The sequence below is a fragment of the Mesocricetus auratus genome, unplaced genomic scaffold, assembly GCF_017639785.1.
Source record: "Mesocricetus auratus isolate SY011 unplaced genomic scaffold, BCM_Maur_2.0 Super-Scaffold_4256, whole genome shotgun sequence".
In the NCBI taxonomy this organism is placed as follows: Eukaryota; Metazoa; Chordata; class Mammalia; order Rodentia; family Cricetidae; genus Mesocricetus; species Mesocricetus auratus.
This window is the reverse complement of record NW_024429182.1, coordinates 74,600,281-74,608,747: the sequence shown is the minus strand read 5'-3', so window position 1 is coordinate 74,608,747 and position 8,467 is coordinate 74,600,281.

Sequence of the window (8,467 nt, the reverse complement as noted above, 5' to 3'; positions counted from 1 at the left end):
TTAATAACTAATAAGATGTCATATGCTGATTTTATTATTTTAAAAATCATCATGAATCTTTCAAAAATGCCCCAAACTCATAGTGCTAACTGGTCACATGGTAGTTGGCTGCTGAACTGAGATCAAGAGCCACATCTTAGGGAGTGCACTGAACTTCTCAGATGCTGTCAAGATGGGCTAGGGAAGTTGTCTCTCCTCACTGTGGAGGACAATAGCCTGGCATGACACATCTGTGTCAGCCATCTAGTGCTTATTGCAAGATGGGAAATACTCAGAGGAGGGACATTCTCAGTCACCTCTGGGGTACACTTTGTTTTTTCAAGATTTAGGTCAAGCTCCATGTTCTTGTGGGTTTTATCCGTGTCATCTGCACAACACTAACAGAATTAGTAAAATCACATTTAGTTTTAAGTGAGAGAACATTCAAATCTACAAATTCAGTTTGAGTAAAATTTAAATTGGTTCACATAATATAAAACAGAGTGCTGTGCCTTCAGGCATAGCTGGGTTCAGTAGCTAAATGGTATAACAAAAATTTAACTTTTCTCTGTCTCTCAGTTTTCACATTGCATGGAGCCTTGTGGTGTGGGGCTCAATGATGGATGCCCTCCCACAGAATGGAGCATGTTCTGTAGTCCCTGCATACACCCTATCATCTTAAGATAATGGGAATATGCCTACCTCCCAGCAGCAGCTGCCCTTTGTTTGTCTCACTGTTTTATTTGGGTCAGAAGGCTATGGGTGTGACCATCTTTGAAACGTCTTCCATGCATTGATTGACTTGATTCTAGTTTATGTGCCAGTTCCTAAATCTGGATCCGAAAGTGGGAAGGAAGAAATCTCCTCAAAAATCCAGTGACTGCTACTGAAAGAAAGCATAATAATTTCTGGAAACAGACAACAGAAGTAACCTACATTGACCTTCCTATAACAGATTTATAAAAAGGTCATTAGACTTAATAATGGAGTGGCTCTTGTGTCGATCAGATTTGGATTACTATAACAAAATGCTTGAGGCAATTGACTGATAAAGGGAAACGTTTATTTGGGTTCTCTGTTCTGGAGGTTCTAGTATAAGATTAGATGCTCCAAGTGGACCTCTAGAAATGGTGGTATGTCACAGTGGAAGGATTCTTCAGAGCTTATTGCTTACATACTGGACCAGGAAACAAAATGAGCCTGGAAAAGCCATGCCTTCTCCATGATGGTAACTGTTCAGTGACCTAGAAGCAGCCCACTATTTCCCACCTCCTACAGGTTTTGGTTATTTCCAGTGGTCCCTGCAACATGTGGGCATCTGGGGAGCATTCATCAGCAAGCAAGCTTCCCATTGTAAATGAAGGAAGCAGACCCTAGGACTCTCAAGACCACTAACTGTTCTCAGCAGCAGAAAAATCAAACATGATCAAAGACTCATGTTTAGATGGCATCCAAGTTTCCAGGATGCAGCTAGAAAGGTGGAAATAATCCTGGATGAAAACAAAAGTGCAAACATTTTATCATACATTCCTTGGGTCATTTCATTCCATATTCAATGTGTGTGTGTGTGTGTGTGTGTGTGTGTGTGTGTGTGTGTGTGTGTGTGTGTTTACTTGGAAATTTGACTTGCTTGACAAATAACCTGTAGTGCCTGTAAAAAAATATAGAGAGTCCCTGGTTACCATCTCTTTGATTAAAATTTGCAATGTCTCCAGTTTGGTAAAGGAAACTGCTATCCTTATTACTCTGGAAGTTTTGTAGAAGTTGCTAATGCCAGTAATTCAAAGTCATAGTTGAATTTTAACATTTACTGGAAGCAGGTGGGATTTGGAATATCTGTTTCCTGATGTTTCTAATGTGCTGCCAAGTTTGGAAATCAATGCATTAAATGGTGTAGCATCTGGGACCTTAGTATCTATAGAGAGGCCATGGTCTACTTCTACCTTTAAAAATCTTGTGTGTCTACTCTACTGAGTCCTGTGTGAGTCTTAAACACACCTAAATATGAGAAATACTGCAAGATACACAGCAATACGAGCACTATCTAAGAACTTTCTAGAAAGGTAGTATCAGGTCTTACTCCAGACTACTAAGTCAGGATCTGTAGCATATCAACACTTGCAATAAATTTGTGCACCCCAAAGTTTGAGAATCTAATCTGTAGTATTTTTTCTCATTTCTATAAACTAATTTGGAAACATGTTTAAAAATAGTCATCAGGCCGATGAGATGGTTTGTGTGGTTAGACTGCCTGATGCTCAGACCTGGTAGCCTACATTTAGCCCTGAGAGCTCATGTAAATGTGGAAGGAGACAAATGCCTCCACAAAATTTTCCTCTGACCTCAACATCTGCACCATGGCACATGCATGCCCACATATATCACACTACACAGATAATAAATAAAAATACATAATTTTAAAAATATCCCATTCCCAGTCTCACTTTGGGTGGAATTTCTTCACTATAAATTTTCTTTTCTTTTCATCAAAGTATTTTTTGAAATTATAATATAAATATATCATTTTCCCAGACCTTTACCTCCCTCTAAACCCTTTCCAGGTACTATCACCCCCTTCTCTCTTTCAAATTTATGGCCTCTTTTTCTTTAATATTGTTGTATACCAGTGTGTGTATATGAAGATTCCTAGATACTTCCAATATCTGGACAGAAATGAAACTACCTTATAAAATGGGCTCAGCTTAAATGTCAGCAGCAGTACTTATCAGTAACACCAGTCACCTTGTCTGTAAACAGCTATGTCCAACCATATCCTACAGCTGGGTCTCTCCTGCATGCCCAGCCTCTAGTCTTAGCAGTTGGAAACCTCTCTGTAAACTCATGTTCAAACACCTGTAGCCAAACAGAGACCAGGAAATCAGGAGTTAAGCTCCTTTTTTTTTTTTTTTTGACACAGCAAAGAGGATTACAACTTCCCTCTGGGATCCAGCTTGCTCCTTCCTCTAATAAGGCAGGCTTCTTGAGGGGAGCCTGGCCAGGCAGTCTACATTTCTGGATCCTCCGGCTGTTTAAGCACCAACTTTTCCTCCCGGAAGGTAAATTAAATTGTACTTTATGCAACAGTGAGTTTTGTTATAGGCTGAGAGGGAGGTATTGTGCTCCCTCAAATTCTTTCTGAGTCCTTTTCCTCATTAGGTGTGCAAACAATGAGCCCAGCACAGAGGCCTAATAGGCAAAAGGAGCTCTTGCCTTCATGCTACCTTGTCAACAGTCTGCCTTGATACGCCTGCATTTCTGACCTAATCAGCTGCCAGCGGTCTCTTTATTGAGTTCCCTCGGGCATCAGAGCAAGCTATACTTCACAAATGCACAGCTTAAATCAGTTCCCCTCTTACAGAGCAGAGCCTAAAGAAAAAGAATGTTAGATAAGGCTTGTGTATGCAGGGCCCTTTTTGATGATGGCAAGTTTGTTTGCACAGTCTGCTCTTTGCTTGAAGCCAGACCAGAGCCTCCCTCAATAGGGCCAGAGAGACGTTCGTGAGAACATATGTATCTAAATTCTAACTAGATCCTCAGGTCAATCAGCATGCAGTTGTTCTGCTGGAGAGCTTCCACAAGGGAGACTTTGCCAAACATTTCAAGAAAAGAAACAGTAGCTTATAGGTATGTGCTTTGCTCTAGTTCCAACTCTGGCTAATGTCAGTGTCCATCTTTTTCCAATTATTTTTTATAAACTTGTGATCAGCATAAGATGTTTGTATACATGTATGACTCCATTTTGCATTGCATAATCATCAGGCCTGGATAATTAGTGTGTATATCCAGCATCTTAAACTTTGATCATATATTTCTTATGAGTTCATTCAAATTCTTCTCTTCTTTATTTTATTTTAGTGTTTTGGGGTGTATGTATGTGTGTGTGTGTGTGTGTGTGTGTGTGTGTGAGAGAGAGAGAGAGAGAGAGAGAGAGAGAGAGAGAGAGAGAGAGAGAGAGAATGTGTAAATGGATGTGTGATATGGAGAAGGGAGAAGTAGATAAATCAGGTGTCTTTCTCAATCACCCTCATTATTGAAACGGGCTCTCCCTCTCTGATGCTCTGGCTTTACTGACTGACTAACTGGCTTGTCCGCTGACTCCAGAAATCTATCCACTTTTCTCCTCGTTTCCCACTGCTGGGGTTACAGACACATGCTGCTTCGCTGACTTTTTATATAGGTGCTGGGGATCCAAACTCAAGTTTTCATCCTTGTGTGGCAAACACTTTACCAATGAAGCCATCTTCCCAGGCCACTTTGATATATATGTATATATAAATATATTTATATTGCTTCATTTTTATTGTTCATTGCACGTACTCCACCAAATGCAAAACACTGACACTTAGTCCTCCTACCAAACATTTAATGTTGTTCCTATTGCCTGACTTGTCCTGTCCCCTCCACCTTGCACATGAGCTTGTCTTTATTTGAATCAGCCTCAGAATGGAGTATGTGAACTTTTTTTGTCTAAGGCAATAACGATTTTTAGATATTGCTTACTAAAAACCTAATCAAATTAGATAGAATATGGATAGAATGTATGGGCTTACCTCCCAGGGAGTATCCAGGTTTCAGGTGTGTTTCCCAATTAGTGTTCTTTAGTTTCTGCCAACTGTCAAGCTTGGCTTCTGAGTTTGTCTTCTTGGTAATCAAGTTACTGAAGCAGATATTTTCTTCCTTTATGAACAAGTATTGTTAGAACCCAAGAGAGCTTTTCTTCCCCAACATTAAAATAGTCTTAACTGATCACTGAGTGATCTAATTTAGTTGATCAGCCTAATCCCTAAGCCAAACACATCAAGGACAGTAATAGTATGCATTAATCAACTGAAGAGCAAAGTTAGATTCATCCAAACCAAGAGCTCTTTCTTAGTAAGACATGTGGATGTTGGTGAGGATGCAACATTTCCCAAGGTTACTTCTTTTTCTCAATGCCTAATAGATACTTTGTAATTAGAGAGAATGTGAGCCAGTGCAAATTAGATTCCTAAACCAGTTCAATATGGGCTTTGCAGACCGCTTAAATCCTTCATAAAAAGATACAAATGGGAGAGGTAACCTCTGGGTCCTCATTTTAGACCTGAATTCCTCCCGCTCACCCCTCTCGGATCCCCTGACATGGGGAGTACAGCCAGGTCGACTCGGGACTGACCACTAAGGGACCAGGAACCTGTAGAGAGAGCTGGTCCACTTCTGCCCACACTCAGGGTAGAGGGGTTTGGGTCCCCATCTTAGACCAGAATTCTTCCAGCTTGCCCTCTCTTAGATCTCCTGGCCTGGGAACCACAGCCAGGTAGCCACATCTCCGATGGATGACCAAACAACCAGGAGCCTGCAGAGAGAGCTGGTCAACTCCTGCCCGCACTCAGGACAAGGGACAGAGGACAGAGAGCAGAGAGCAGAGGCCAGAGTATTGAATTTGCTTGCACCCACCGAAAGGGAACCATGGTTGCCTATCCACCTGAAGAGGAAGAAGCTCTTTCTACACCCACTGGAAGAAGCAATGGGAAACAGGCAATATAAAACACACACAGCAACTGAAAAACAAATATGACACCACCAGAGTCTAGAGATTCTGCACCAGCAAGACCTGAACACCCCAGTGCAGATGAAGTAGAAGGGAGTGACCTTAAAAACACCTTCATGAAAATGATAGAATCCCTCAAAGAGGATATGAGAAAATCCCTTAAAGAAATGGAACAAAAAAAAACCAGAAATACAAATACAGAAAAGGGAGGAAAACACAAAGCAAAAAATACAGTACAAGGGTTGAGAGTTGACATGGAGACAATAAAAAGAAAATGCAGTCTGAAGGAATGCTGAAAATAGAAAAACTGGGGAAAGGGTCAGGTACTACAGAAGCAAGCGTAACATACAGAATACAATACTTGGACGAGAAAATCCCAGGTGTTGAAGACACACTAGAAGAAATAGATTCATCGACCAAAGAAAATCTTAAGTCCAACAAATCCCTAACACAAAATATCTAGGAAATATGGATCACAGTGAAAAGACCAAACCTAAGAATAATAGGTATAGAAGAAGGTTAAGAAAAACACATCAAAAGGGCAGGAAACATATTCAATAAAATCATAGAAGAAAACTTTCCCAACCTAAAGAAAGACATGCCATTGAAGGTAAAAGAAGCTTACAGAACACCAAATAGACTAGACCACAAAGAAAGTCCCCTCACCACATAATAATCAAGACCCCCAAGCATATATAATAAAGAAAGAATACTTAGAGCAGCTAGGTAAAAAGGTCAAATAGCATATAAAGGCAAACCTATCAGAATCACACCTAACTTCTCCATGGAAACTCAGAAAACCAGAAGGTCCTGGATAGATATGCTATCAACACTAAGAAACCACGAATGCCAGCCTGGACTACTATACCCAGCAAAGCGTTCAATCAATATAGCTGGAGAAAACAAGATATTCCATGACAAAACCAGGTTTAAACAATACATATTCACTAACCCAGCCCTACAGAAAGTTCTAAAAGGAAAACTCCAATCCAAGTTAGCTACAACCAGAAAAACATAGGTAATAGATAATACCACTTTACCAACAGCCAAAAGAGAAAAGGGGTGGAAATTCACACACAATTCCATCAACACCAACCATTCCAAAACAAACAAGAATGAGCAATCAAAGGTCATTAATATCCCTCAATATTAATGGTTTTAAATCACCCATAAAAAGGCAAAGTCTAACAGAATGGATCAAAGACAGAACCCATCCTTCTGCTGCATACAAGAAACAAACCTCAAAGACAGATGTTACCTCAGAGTTAAGGGTTGGGAAAAGATTTTCCAATCAAATGGACCCAAGAAACAAGCAGGGGTAGCATTCCTAATATCTAACAAACTAGACTTTAAACTGAAATCAATCAAGAGATGAAGAAGATCATTTCATATTCATCACAGGAAAAATCCACCAAGATGAAGTCTCTATTCTAAACATTTATGCCCCAAACACCATTCACATTCGTAAAAGAGATATTACTAAAACTCAATAACACATAAAACCTCACACACTGATAGTGGGAAACTTCAACACCCCACTCTCACCACTAAACAGGACTACCAGAAAGAAACTTAACAAAGAAACAAAGAACTAATAGAAGTTATGACCCAATTGGTTTTGACTGACATATAGAGAATATTCCATCCAAACACAAAAGAATATACCTTCTTCTCAGAGCCACATGGAACCATCTCAAAAATCGACCACATACTTGGCAGCATAGCAAACTTTAAAAGGTACAAAATAGATCTGGGGAGTGCCAGCCTACAATCCTATGGCCAGAGAGTCTGGGAAACAGAAACTTTATTTAGTGGCTGATCGAAGAAGAGGCAGACTCCCTTGGTTAAGTACTGAGCTGAACTCAAGAAAGCCAGTAACAGAGAGGGAGGACTGATGATCAAAGGGATTAAGACTGGGCTGGTTTAACCCCCCAGAAACAGCTGACCAGACAAAGGTTAACTCTTGAATCCCAGGCATTAGCCTGGGAAGCCAAAATGGGACTGATCAAGACCCCCTGAATGTGGGTGTCAGTGAAGAGGCCTAGGGAGTCTATTGAGCCTTGGGCAGCAGATCAGTACCCATCCCAAGTATACACACGGACTTTGGACTCCAATAGAACAATGTGAGGTGCACTCTCACCCAGAACTCTTGGGAAAGGGTCTAGGCCCTGCCCTATATGAAATGACACACTATGGACACCCCCATGGAGGGCCTCACCCTCCCTGGAGAAATGAGAGGATAACGGGGAGGGGGGGGAGGGGAGGGCACGGGAGGGAGGGAGGGAATGGGAGAGGGACCTGGAACTGACTTGTGAAGCAACCTTGATTCTTATCTAAATTTAAACTGGAAAATAAAATTTAAAAAAAAAAAGGTACAAAATATTGGAATAACTTTATGTATCTTATCAGACCACCATGATTTAAAGTTAGAATTCAACAACAACACAAATTGCAGAAACTCTACAAACTCACGGAAATTGAACAATGCACAATTGCACCACTCCTGGGTCACAGAAGAAATAAAAATAAATTAAAGACTTCCTAGAATTCAATGAGAATGAAGACACAACATACCCAAATTTATGGGACAATTTGAAAGCATGCTAAGAGGAAAGTTCATATCACTAAGTGTCCACATGAAAAAACTGGAAAATAGTTACACTAGAGAATTAACAACACAACTGAAAGCTCTAGAACAAAAAGAGGCAAACTCACCCAGGAGGAATAGAAGCCAGGAAATAATCAAACTGAAGGCTGAACTCAATAAAGTAGAGACTAGGAAAATGATACAAAGAATCAATGTAATGAAGAGTTGGCTCTTTGAGAAAATCAAGATAGAACCACCTTTATCTAAACTCACCAAACGGCACAATCTGAACATGCAAATTAACAAAATCAGAAATGAAAAGGGGGACATAACAATGGACCCTGAGGAAATCAAAAGAATCATCAGGTCATACT